Source organism: Chiloscyllium plagiosum, unplaced genomic scaffold (genome assembly GCF_037043375.1).
Source record: "Chiloscyllium plagiosum isolate Xiang-an unplaced genomic scaffold, Cpla_swu_hap1 HiC_scaffold_25, whole genome shotgun sequence".
Taxonomy (NCBI): Eukaryota; Metazoa; Chordata; class Chondrichthyes; order Orectolobiformes; family Hemiscylliidae; genus Chiloscyllium; species Chiloscyllium plagiosum.
This window is the reverse complement of record NW_028270163.1, coordinates 26,393,007-26,404,210: the sequence shown is the minus strand read 5'-3', so window position 1 is coordinate 26,404,210 and position 11,204 is coordinate 26,393,007.

The window sequence follows — 11,204 nt, the reverse complement described above, 5'->3', positions numbered from 1 at the left end:
GGTCCATTTAAATGAGTGTTTTTTGGTAATTGAGAATACTGAGCAGGAACCAGCTGTGTGGTTAAATCTAAGTTGATATTTTGGGTCTGTAGCTTTTAATCAGAATATATCACAGTCCTGAAACGATCTTGCTTTTTCTGCAATTGCTCCACTTGCTGAGTTTTTCTAGCATTTTCAATTTTATTTCTGATTTGTAGCATCCACAGGCTTTTCTTCTAAATGTCTTCAGGCAGTGAAATCCACTGAAACCTTTGAAATGAATAATGTGCTGCAATATGCTGGGCTGACTGTTCTTGGAAGCACAGGATTTGAGCCCAGATACAGTAATTACTTATTGTTAATTTCTTTAAATGATACGGATATAGGGTCTACACTTCAAATATATCTTCCATCCTGTTCAATGCAGTTTATTAATCAGAATTTTTGGTTTTAAAAATAAAATATTTAATTCCTGCACGATGCCACAATAGAGACAATGAGCCATATGGGCTCCTGATATTCTAAGATCCTGAAGTAGGGATGAGGGGATTAGTATGGTTAAAATTAAAGTGCAAGATTGCTTTGAAAGTGCTGTAATTAGACTTGATTTCTCCCACATTGTAACATAACAGCCTGTGTAACTATATGGCTCATTGCTATATAGAGCCAGTAGATGAGAACTGGGAATCCAGACAAATGGTTGAGTTGCAATGGAATCTAGCAGACGTAAGGTTGAAGTTTGTGGTAACAGCAGCCTGCATGAGGTTGAAAATCATAATTTGTGTGTAGAAAACTGTGAAAGATTCTTCGGGTAGCCTCGCACTTATATAAATCTTGGCTTCAGCCATGCAGACACAAGTGTTGTCTGCTTTAGCGCAGCAATTGGCATCAACAGGATTCTCTAACTTTAATCACTGTTCCTAGTTTGAGCATTAACGTTAAGTGACAGGTTGGTAAGTATACTTCACCACCTGAACCAGTAATCACCTTCAGAACAGAAAATACAGGGCCAATTTGAGCATTCAAACCAATGAATGAATCTGTGTATGAAGGAACATAATATGGTGTCATGCTAGTTTCATGGTTTGTTGGGTTAGTAATGAGATAACATTCTCAGGACATTTAATGGATGGCTGTCGGATAAAAGAGGAGAGCTCTGTTTCCTGAAGGGAGTAAGGATATTATCATAAACTGGAAGAAGTCGGTTCCCACAAGAAAGGGATCTCAAACTAAACATAAGTCATTACAAAGCAGGAGTGGGGACCTAAGAGGTCACTCAGCACCTTTTTGATAGTCCATTAACTCAAGCCATTTATGCTTTTGTCAAAGGAGAGCTGGGTTTCTTTGTAGACTCCTGATAAGCATACTGTACTAAGAAGGATAAATGAAAGGAGGAGTGTAGTTATCTTAATATGGGCTAATTAGCAAAACTTTGACATTGGCATGAGAAGGAAAAGCTAAAGGAGCAAGAAGTACTTCAGACTGGGCTTGCCCTCCTTCCTCAAAAAGATGTTGACATGACGCTGGGAATGACCCACGTGGAACAGGTTATGCCTGACCATATGTCCAAAATGCAGGATCAAAGTAAGGATGAGAGGTGGAGTGTTAGTCATATGATCAAAAAAAAGTAATCTTTTTTAAAAAAAGCTTATTTTGATCCAAATAAATATACCATGAAGCTGTAAACAATTGGCATTTTGCTTAAGGCATTAGGTACAACAATAATAATACTGCGCTTACAAGGAACGGGGAGGTCAGCTGGAGTCATGTATCTGGAGGACTTTCAGAAAGAATTTGACATGAAGACCAACATTACCCAAATTGTGGACATAATAGCCCTGCTACGTTTTTGAACTCGAGAATTTGAACTGAAGTGCAAAAGCTCTTCCATGTCTATCTTCCTCTTTCTGTGCAACTCCTCGCTGCAAAGTGTGAGAGTTGAAAACAAAATGAAAACTAATCTTTTAGTATATGGGAGAGTTCCTGAAAACTGCCCTGGATGCACCAAAGGGAATTCAGACAGCTATAACTGTTCTTGGTAGACACTCCAGTGCCAAAGGCATATGGGTACAGTGTAACTTCACACACACAAGCCCAAAAGAGACAATCCATTACACTTTTTCTTTTTCATGAGTTTAACTATTGCCTCTTGAAAATACTTTAAAGTTGGAATTCTGTACAATTTGTTTTTATTACGCCTCCAATTTCCTCTTTTCCATTTTGTAGTCTGTGAAAGCAGATTATTCATTGCTAAACAGAGCAAGGATATACTCTTAAGGCAATTTGAAAATTCAGAGAAATCTATTTAGTTGTTATGGAAACTAATCCACAGATTAGGATTGAGATGACATGGGGGCCACACAAAGTTGAGAATTATAAATTTGTGCTGAATACTCTAAATGTTTGAAATGTTATTTGCTTAGCTGGATGAGCTTCTTTCTTGCCTACACTTGAATTTGTCTTTGGTTATTTGAACCACACAGGAAAAAGAATGGTATTTTTTCCTAACAATGATTCCATATCTAGGGAATATATACTACCTATTATCTTCTATGTTTGAACTGATCTATCCCCGGTATGAACAAGGTGGCTATTTTCGGATTAAATCTCAAAACAGCAAAGGCATCCAATCATGTCCATTATAAACAAATTGTTTAATGTTGTAATAATTGAAAAATGATTATTAGCAAGGTTAACTGGACGCATTATTAATTGAGGTATTGGTTTAACAATGCTACAATCCATCCCGCTTCCCTCCCCTCACCATAATACTTTCCATGAAATTGCCAAAGAGTTCATAACAATTTCAGGAAATTAGACCATTCTCGTGATTTGGTTTTAAAGTTAGCAAATGACGAGGCTAGGAAATAATGGATGATGAGTAAACATATGCAGTTTGCTTTTCCATCAGTCCTTGAATACTGGCCATCAAGGGCTAACTGATATTTCAGTATCTAATGCTTAAAGACTTAATGAAGGGAAGCAGCAGAAAATGCACTTCCTTTATCGCATTTTTTCACTGTGTCTGCTCACAATGGCAGGCACACTCTCTCAACGAAACTGGACAGTAGAAAGATGAGATTTAGCACAGTGCATCCCCAACAGAAGTTCCGAACCTACCCACCTGCCAAAACATCAGAGATGAAGTTGAGACCTGTGTTACATGGAAACACTTTAATACAATATAAGTAGGCATGTTCAGCACTTTGCTGATAAGTAGTGGAATCATAACTTCATGAAGTCAGTGCAAACCCTGTTAACACACTGCATGTCTGCAGCACTTAAAGTTATGGTGGTCACAATATTGAACAGAAATTTCTGGGGCAATGTTTAATCCTCTTTGGATTTATTTAATCAAGAACAGTTACATTTGTTATGCCTTCTAACTAAAATCAAACAATGAAAGGGAATAAACTATATCTCTGGTTTGAATGGGATAAAATTGGCACTTTGCAGAATAGTGGAGTTGTGTGAACAAGAGCATTCTCAGTGTTATGTCTTCTGGATCCCATAAATTAGAAATAATCAGATTACTATTATTTGATTTAATGTATTTCTTTCAGCTCTGCAAGTGACTGATAGACTGAGATATTGTCACTCAGCATATGACTCAACAGTGAATGCAGTACCATAGGATATAACAATAATTAATTCCTAGGTCTTTACAATGAACATAACAATATAACATTCCACTTTCTTTTTAAAAAAATAGATAATTCCTCTTTATCGATACTACTGATCTAATCATTAACTTTGTTTTCTTAACCAGAGAAGATTGGCAACTGAATTTTCTAAATAAACTGAAGAGCCTTTTATATCTTGCATTCTTTTCTTAGAAATATAAATATTCATTGTATCACTCTGGATCCGGTATTCATCAGTCTCAGTGATGAGCTGGCATGTTACACAAGCAACGTTGTTGCTCCTCATGCCAGAGGAGTCGTGATGGATGTTGCTAATTTTGTGTCACTTGGTGTTGTTGTTGATGTTATCTCACTGATTCATAATGTTCCTAGTTTTCTGGATCATCATTTCTGCTTGTCAAGTTGAGGTGTAGGTGGAACATGAACTCTGTTCCTTCTCAGCTAACTGGGTTTCAGTCTCAATGGTTTATGACCTTTGTTAATAGCTGTTACTGGGTTCCACATTTTCATGCTTGAATCCTGCATGCATAAAGGTTGTCTTCCAACAGAATGGGGACAGGTTTGGCATGCTTCCTGAAGCGTTGACCTCCCTATATCTATGCATCAGTGAGTTGTCTTACTGTCCTCCCAATCATTTGGAGGAAGTGTCTTTGTTCGGAGTGCTATCTCATACTTTTTTCCATTAAACAACTCTGAAAGCTATTTTATATTAGTCTGAGATGTGCCACGAAAAAAAAATGGGTATCAGTCCACATTTTGCTCTTCTTTTATCTCTTAGCATTTCAAAACAATTCTCTTGACTGTCTGGAATTGTCATTCTAACAATGATTTGGAGATGCCGGTGTTGGACTGGGGTGTACAAAGTTAAAAATCACACACCACCAGGTTATAGTCCAACAGGTTTAATTGGAAGCACACTAGCTTTCGGAGCGACGCTCCTTCATCAGGTGATTGTGGAGGGCTCGATCATAACACAGAATTTATAGCAAAAATTTGCAGTGTGATGTAACTGAAATTATACATTGAAAAATTGATTGTCTGTTAAGCCTTTCAGTCACCTGATGAAGGAGCGTCGCTCCAAAAGCTAGTGTGCTTCCAATTAAACCTGTTGGACTATAACCTGGTGTTGTGTGATTTTTAACTTCATTAAAACAACGTGGTGATGAGATGATGATGTTGAATCCGTACTATTTAGCAAATTCATTTAACTCCCTGGTGACGAATGGGCATCCATATTATCCTTTCAGGAATCCCCTGCCCAATGAGTTGAGATGATGGTTGCTGCTCTCAAATATTTAATCTTCCAGATAAAAGGGAACGTTCGGTAGTAGTCTGCAATGATGAGATACAATTCTTAGTTATGTATGATTAAATCAAATTACACTGCGTGGCATGGTCTCGGTGGTACATCAGTAGCTGTCATCTTTCACTGACGTATATATTTCTATTTTCAGCATACATTACATGTGGACACCATTCTTTCAATAACGTTGTAGAATTCTTTCCAGTGAACAGGCTCTGAATTTCCACTGCACCATTCTCATGTGGTCTCCATGTTTCTCTGGAGAAATTCTTCTTGTATCACTTTGGACATGACTATTCTGGAACCAAATAGTGCAACACCATCTCTAAGTGAAATGTCATCTCTGCAGTATTGCTAGCTGTGTTTTCCGCATCTTGTTAGCTCACCCCGAGATCGAGGATATCTGTAACTCTTCTTCTTTACCGATCTCATTTCTAATTTGATTCCGTTTTGATGGTGTTTCATTAAGTGAAGGATCTTTGCCTGTAAATCTTTTATCTCTTTTTTTTCCTATGGCACCAATCACAAAAGACTATCAGTTCAAACCATTTCTCCTAAAGGCTTGTAATTAAGAGTGAAATTATAACTTTGAAGCATCAAGAGTAATTTCTGCTGCAGTCTTGCTGGTGCTGAATACATACTTTTCTTATCTATCCAATCCAGTTGTTGTGGTTCTGTTCACTGAGCTGAGAATTGGTGTTGCAGTTGTTTTGTCCCCTGTCTCGGTGACATCCTCAGTGCTTGGGAGCCTCCTGTGAAGCGCTTCTGTGATGTTTCCTCCGGCATTTATAGTGGTTTGTCTCTGCCGCTTCCAGTTGTCAGTTCCAGCTGACATCAGCAATTTCATCAACAGATGCCTAAGGGAAAGACAACGGAATGAGGACATGCCACAACCCAAAGGACTAGCCACATTACCATACATCAAGAGCATTTCCAAACTGACAGCCAGACTACTACGACCACTAGGACTCATAACAGCACACAAACCAACAGCCACTCTCAGACAACAACTCACCAGGACAAAGGACCCGATACCCAACATGAGCAAAACCAACATAGTGTCCAAATCCCATGCACAGACTGCACAAAACACTACATAGGACAAACAGGAAGACAGCTAACGATCCGCATCCATGAACACCAACTAGCCACGAAACGACACGACCAGCTACCCTTAGTAGACACACACGCGGATGACAAGCAAAGTGAGTTCGACTGGGACAACACTACTATTATAGGACAAGCCAAACAGAGAACAGCCAGGGAATTCCTAGAGTATGGCACTCATCTACAGATTCTATCAACAAACACAACGACCTGGACCCAATATACCGGCCACTGCAGCGGACAGCTGGAACTGACAACCGGAAGCAGCAGAGACAAACCACTATAAATGCCGGAGGAACCATTACAGAAGCGCTTCACAGGAGGCTCCCAAGCACTGAGGGTGTCACCTAGACAGGGGACGAAATGTCTGCAACACAAATTCCCAGCTCGGCGAACAGAACCACAACAACAAGCACCCGAGCTACAAATCTTCTCTCAAACTTTGAATATCCAATGCAATGGACAATGTTTATCTGCCACAATTAAATTTCTCCAATAGAGATATGTATAGGATTTCTCATATCCATTCAGGATTGTCAAAAGTTCCTTTTCTATATTGGTATATCTGGTGTCAGCTAATGCTAGAACTTTTGCTGTAAATTCAGTTGACTTTCCATCTTGTATTAGGACTACAGCCAGGACTCAGCTTGACATTTTTAGTTGTGTATACTGTGTAAGCAACACTCAACAGAGAGATAGTTAGGGTACCAAATGGCAATGGCTTTATTCTAGCAGTATGTCTACAGGGATAATGCTCAAAAGAGACTGTTCAATACGTGGAAGTTTCTTTACATTCTTGTAGGTATTGATTTATGTTCTTATACATGTTTCTGTTTCTGCTTATTTTTATTCTGTTTATTAATACTCAGGCATTTGTTCCAAGACCATAAACGGAATAAGATAATTATAGTATTGATGTCTCACTAGAAGGCTGGATGAGCTTGGAGCACTGCTCCTTCAACAGGTGGTTGTGGAGTATACCACCTGACAAAGGAGCAGCACTCTGAGAGCTAGTGCTTCCAAATAAACCTGTTGAACTGTGACCTGGTGTTGTGTGATATTTAACTTTGTACACCCCAGTCCAACACCAGCACCTCCAAATCATAAATACTAATATTCTTTCATCTTCACAATGGGTTTATCCCAGTTTTCCTCATTCTTTGTAAGGTATATGGAGTTGGCAATTATAGTCTTTGTCATCTACAACATAGAATTGGATCTCGCCAGTAAAGCTGGCTGCTCCTTTGTATCCTTAGTGTGTTTCATCTACTTTCTGTGGGAGCATATTCCAGCTCACTATAAGGGCAAAGGTTGTGTTGAATGCTGTCAGCAGACAAGATTTCTTATCAGGCTTCATATTCCAGTAGCCATCTCTAGCATCAAGCTTGTTGAAAGCTTCAGTCGTCATCAATGATAGTATAATTTCTTCTAGTGGTGGAGTAAGGAATAAAGTGCCAATTCCTTTTAGTTGCTTGATTAATATTTTTGTCAGTAATGCAAATAATTAACCAATCATTTAGTTTCTCACTCACAACAATGATACTTCCCCATTCTGTATACTCTTCGACTCTCTTTAGTCTACCACTTGAAGGTCTCTTTCAAGCTTTCCTCTTAGTTTTTTTGGTCCTTTACATGGGAGATGAATCACTGGTTTCATCATTGGATCAATATAATGTAATATAATCAAACTCTTCAAAGCCTCCAAACAGCTCATCAAAACATTCTCAGCACAATTTTATCAGATCTGATCTATCTGATCAGAGGGTGTTTTTTGATAGGTGTGTCTTTCAGAGTCTGTGATGCCTCCTTCATCTCATGGTTTATTGAGATCAGATGCAGCTCTTCACAACTGTTTGCACCAGGAAGAACAGGACCATTTGATTCAATGAGGTTGAACATACACATCTTAACATCTTGTTCTTTTGTTAACCCCTTTCATATGAGTTGTAAGCAGGCAAATTTCTGCTCTCATGTATACATAAACATGACCCTCCTCGGTTCCAATGTGTCCTTTCTCATGTACTCATTAACTTGCAGGTTTTTAGGAAATTCAGGTTTTTTCTGGTATAATCTGAGTAGGATGCCAGCCCTAACCCTAACACTAACCCTATCTGGGATCCAGTATCAAGATTCAGAATTATGGCTGTGAGCTTATTTCTCACCCTCTTCCTGATCTGGATTGTTGTGTGAACTTCTTTTCCCTGGCAACTGTGACATTTAGAATACAAGAATATAAGAACTGAGAGCAGGAGTAAGCAATTCAGCCCCTCAAGCCTGCTCCACCATTTCATTAATTAAAAATCTAACTCCTCCTTCAATAACTTCAGTGGTTATTTGATACAGTGTCTGGTTCCTGTGTCTATTGTGTTTTCAAATTCATTCCTTTAATTCTCAGTCACCTTGCTGTTGCTTCAGATAACTTATTTACCTGTCCTTTCCCCATAACCCTCTATTCCCCAACTCATAAAGAATCTATACACCTCAACCTTAAATATGCAGAAGGATTCTGCCCCTTTAGCTGTCTGTGGCAAGGAATTCCAAAGACTCTCAATCCTCTGAGAGAAGATACTCCTCCTCATCTCAGTCTGAAATTGGTGCTGCCTTATTCTGAGACCATGCCCTCTGACCCCCCAAGAGGAAGCATCCTCTCAGCATTTGCCCGATCAAGTTATTTAAGAATCCTTTATGTTTCAATGAGGTCACCTCTCATTCTTTGAATCTCCAGTGAGTCCCAACCTAATTAGCCTTTGCTCAGAAGACAATCTTTTCTACCACTGATCATCCGAGTGTACCTTCTCTGAATTGCCTTGAATGAAATATCTTTCCTTAAATAAGCAATCAAAACTACTCTCAGTATTCCAGATGTGGTTTCACGAGTACCTTTTACAGTGCTTTTTTTGTTGCAGCTTTATGCAGCTTTTCTCCATTTAAACTATATTATGTTCTTTTGTTCTCCCTTCCAAAAGGGCAACTTCACATTTTCCAATATTGTACTCCATTTGCCAGCTTTTTGCCCATTTACTTAACCAGTCAAATCTCTGTGAAAATGTTGGTATTCCTCTCGCAATTTGCCTTTCCATCTGTTTTTGTGACATCTGCACATTTGACTACAGTACATGCACTTTCTTTCTCCAAGTCATTAATATACATTGTAAACAGTTGCAGTCCCAGCACTGATCCTGTGGAAACACATTGGCCACAGATCTCCAGGATCTGTGAAGGAGCCCCTTAGCTCTATTTACTGTTTCCTGCCCATAAGCCAATTCTCTATCCATGCCAATATGCTACCTCCAAAACGGTGGGCTCTTGCATTATTACTGAACCTTTTGCGTGATACCTTGTTCTGGAAGTCCAAATACAACACATCTACCCCCATCTTCTCTGGTTGAGACTTCCTAAAAAAAAACTGTAATAAGTTGGGGGTGGTGATGGTCTCGTGAAATTATTGATTAGACTATCAATCCAGAAACTCAGCTAAACTTCGGGGACCCAAGTTCAAATCCCACCTGACAGATGGCAGAATTTGAATTCAATTTTAAAAATCTGGAATTAAGAATCTACAGATGACTATGTAACCATTGTCAATTGTTGGCATAATCTATCTTTCTCTCTAATATCCTTCAGGGAAGGAAATCTGCCATATATGTAACCCCTGACCCACAGCAATGCGGTTGACTGTCACATGTCCTCTGAAATGGCCCAGTAAATCATATAGTTGAATCAGTTTCTATGAAGGCCCAACAAAGAAATGAAAGTCTATGGATCACTTGGCATCAAACTAGGCAATGAAAATAACAATAGCAAAAATAGACCTGCTGACCCTGCAAAGTCCTCCATACTAACAACTGAGGTCTAATACCAAAATTGAGAGGCTGACTCACAAACTGGTCTGACATAGTCATACTGACAGGATAATACCTTACAGATAGAGCCCCATCACCACTATCACCATTCCTGGATATTTCCCGACCCATCAGCGGGACAGACCCAAGAGAGGTAGTGGCACTGTGGCATACAGATGGGAGGGAGTTGCTCTGGGAGCCCTCAACATTGACTGGACTTTATGAAGTCTCATGGTTTAAAGTTAAACATAGGCAAGGAAATCTCCTGTTGATTGCACACACCCTCCTCCCTCAGCTGATGAATCAGTGCTCCCCCATGGGGAGCAACTCTTGGAGGAAGCACTGAGGGCACAAAACGTACTCTGGGTGGGGAATTTCAATTGTCACCACCAAGAGTGGCTCGGCAGCTGCACTACTGATTGCGCTAGTCGGGTTATAAAGCTCATAGCTGCTAGACTGGGTCTGCAATGAGGAAACGAACAAGAAGGAAAAACATGCTTGACCTCATCCGTACCAATTTGTCCGTTGCAGATGCATCAGTCCAAGACAGTGTTGGTAAGAGTGACCATCGCACAGTCCTTGTGGAGATGACGTCCCACCTTCATATTGAGAATGCCCTCCATCGTGTTATGTGGTATAATCACTATGGTAAATGGGACAGACATTGAAAAGATCTAGCAACTCAAGATTGGGCAACTATGAGGTGCTGTGGACCATCAACAGCGGCAACTCCAGCATAATCTGCAACCTCATGGCCTGGCATATGCCCCACTCTACTTTCACCATTGATCAATGCTAGTTTAATGGAAAGTGCTGGAGGGCATGCCTGGAGCAGGACCAGGCATACCTAAAAATGAGCTATCAAACAGGGTTAATTGCCAAACAGCATAAGCAGCAAGTGATAGACAGAAATGAGTAACCCTACAACCAGTGGATCAGATGTAAGCTCTGCAGTGCTCAGTTGATGAATAGTGATAGATAAGTTAATGACTCACTGGAGGAGGAAACTCCACAAATGTGCCCATTCTCAATGATGGAAGAGCCAATACATCAATGCAAAGATATGTTTGAAGCAGTTGTAGCATTCTTCAACCAGAAGTTCCCCAAGTGGATGATCTCATCTTGTACTCCTTCAGTTGTCACTAGCATCAGAGATACCAGTCTTCAGCCAATTTGATTCATTCCATGTGATCTCAAGAAACAGTTGAAGGCACTGGATACTGCAAAGGCTATAGGCCCTGATAACATTCTGGCAATAGTACTGAAGATTTAAGCTCCAGAACTTCAGTTCCCTTAGCCAAGGTGTTCCAGTACTGTTACAATACTGGT